The 2,826-nt window shown below is 43.0% G+C and overlaps 1 pseudogene; it reads left to right on the forward strand.

The window, feature by feature from the left end:
• Positions 1-1,274: 1,274 nt before the first annotated feature.
• Positions 1,275-1,819, forward strand: LOC472447 (ADP-ribosylation factor 1-like; annotated as a pseudogene).
• Positions 1,820-2,826: the final 1,007 nt, after the last annotated feature.

Consider the following 2,826-nt stretch of genomic DNA (forward strand, 5'->3'; position numbering starts at 1 on the left):
TCTCTCTGTCACCCAGGCTGGAGAGCAGTGGCACCATCAGGGCTCAGTGCAGCCTTGACCTTCTGGACTCAAGCAATCCTCCCACCTCAGCCTCCCAAGTAGCTGGGACTACAGGCATGTCCCACCATGCCAACACATGCCTAATTTTTAAAAATTGACAATGTTGAAAAAATCGAAGTATCAAAGAAAAAGTTCCTCATCCGTCCATTTCTATATTTCCGTCCATTTTCTTTTTCTATCTTTCTCCCCTGTTAAAACTAATTAACTTTTCTAAGACTTCATGGGCAACCTCCATTCATGCTCAAATTTACATACACCCTTGCCTTTCCTTCTTCAGTTACAGGCCCTTTTCTCCATGGTATGTCTTCATTCTCTCCCTCATTACTCATTCTACTTGGATTTGTCAGGGAAAAACACCATATTAGCTGAAATATGAAGAATTAGTTGGTCTTCTGTGAATGAGGAAGGCAACGAAAGGGTGATCAAAGAAAAAGAACAGCGTATATATAGAAAGAACATAAAAGACATTATTTATATTTGGGGAAATAAATTATAATCTATTGTGCTAAGAATATGGAGTGGGGAGGTTATCCAATGTGTTGGCACACAAATTCATAGTACTTTTGTTCACAGTACATTTTTATAATTCTTTTTGATTCTGTAAATTCAGTAGCAATATTCCCTCTCGCATTTCTAATTTTAGTCTTCTCGTGTTTTTTCGTAGTCAGTCTAGCTAAAGGTTTCTTAATTTTGTTTATATTTTTAAAGAACCAGCTCTTGGTTTTATTAATTTTGTTTCTTATTTTCTATTTTATCTATTTCTACTCTATTATTTTCTTCTTTCTGCTAGCTTTGGATTTAATTTGAAAATTTTTCCTAGTTTCTTAGGGTGTAAAGCTAGATTGTTGATTTGAGATATTTTTAATGTAAACATTTATAACTATATATTTCTCTCAGCGCTGCTTTCACTGCATTCTATAAATTATGGTGTGCTATGTTTTCACTTTCACTTGTCACAAAATATTTTCTGATTTCCCTGGCTATTAATTTTTTGACGCATTGGTTATTTTAGAGTGTTTTATAATTTCCACATACTCGTGAATTTTCCAGTTTTCCCTCTGCTATTGATCTCTTGCTTCATTCCATTGTGATAGAAAAAGGTACTTTGCATGATTTTCATGTTTAAAATGTATTAGGGAGCAAAATCAACACGTAACTCAGAGCAGCAGTCACCGAAATGTCCCTGGCCAGCATCCTTCCACCTGTCCACAAGCATGGGGAGCATCTTTGTCAACCTCTTCGAAAGCATTTTTGGCAAAAAAGAAATGCACATCCTCATCGTGGTCCTCAGTGCTGCAGGGAAAACAACAATCCTATATAAGCTGAAGCTAAGTGACATCATGACCACCATCCCTACCATAGGCTTCAATGTGGAAACCATGGAGTACAGGAACATCAGCTTAACCATGTGGAACATGGGCAGCCAAGAAAACATCTGGCCTCTGTGGCACCACTACTTCCAGAATACACAAGGACTGATCTTCGTAGTGGACAGCAATGATAGAAAGTGTGGAAAGGAGGCCTGGGAGGAGCTCTTTAGGATGCTGGCTGAGGATGAGCTCTGGGTACAGTCCTCCTGGTGTTTGCCAACAAGCAGGGCCTCCCCAATGCCAGGAATGCAGCCAAGATCACAGACAAGCTGGGGCTGCACTACCTGTGCCACAGGAACTGGTGCATTTAGGCCACCTATGCCATTAGTGGAGACAGGCTCTGTGAAGGACTGGACTGGCTGTCCAATCAACTCTGGAACCAGAAGTGAATGCAACACCCTCTCGCTCTCATTGCTCCTCTTCCCCTTCACCTTATCCTCATGTGGCAAATGTGCAGCTCTGTGGTGTGAGTGCCAGAACCTGCCTCCCTGGTTTGGTCACCATGTGCATCATACTGTGCTGTAAATGTGGCAGACATAGCCTGTGGCCAGACTTTTTATTTAATGTAAATAGTTTTTGTTTCCAGTGAGGCAGTTTCTGCTACTCCTATGCAATATTACTCAGGTTTTTTGTTTGTTTGTTTTACCGTAAAAAGAAAAATCAACTCATTCTTCAGTGCTGAGAGGGGACATAGGCTCATGGGTACCTGGCCTCTGACAGTCACCAATTTGGGAGAGCTGGGGATGCCTCTAACTTCAGAGCTGTGTTGATACCCATTTTGGTGGTTGGTTTTTAACCCAAACGCGGTGCATTTTTAAAAATAGTTTAGAATCAACGTCAAGAACACTTGAACACACAAAAGAGAGACTTTGCTTAGCATGGGTTTGCAGTTATGGCCTGGATGCTAGTCACCGGCTTGGCTATTCCATTCAGGAACACCAGGTGGTGGCACAGCAAGACTGCCATCAATTCTGCATGGTCACAATAGAGATGTCTGTGAAACACTTGTCCTTAGATCACCCTGCATCTCATAGCCTTGTGCTTGTCCCTGTGCTCCCATGGTTCTTGAGGGCTAGTCTTAGAGCCCATGGCTGTCTCATTCTCCCCCAGGCCACCTCCCTACCCACCTGCCTGCCTGCAGCCTCCTCAGAGGACATAGGGCCCTACTATCCCTTGGTCAGCATGTGGCCAGAGCAGGCCCATGGTCTTCAGCTCTTGTGCTCGTTGAGGCACATTGGTAGGATATCTGGGGCCTCATCTGTGTTAATGAGAGCAAGGCAAGTGGACTGTGCACCTACACCCACAGCCCCTCAGGAGCACCCCATCTCCATATATGTCTTACCTGTCTCTCACTCAGACTGCAAGCATCCAAGTTGCCATAAAAAAAGACGGCCTT

The sequence above is a fragment of the Pan troglodytes genome, chromosome 6 (genome assembly GCF_028858775.2).
Source record: "Pan troglodytes isolate AG18354 chromosome 6, NHGRI_mPanTro3-v2.0_pri, whole genome shotgun sequence".
NCBI classification, from domain to species: domain Eukaryota; kingdom Metazoa; phylum Chordata; class Mammalia; order Primates; family Hominidae; genus Pan; species Pan troglodytes.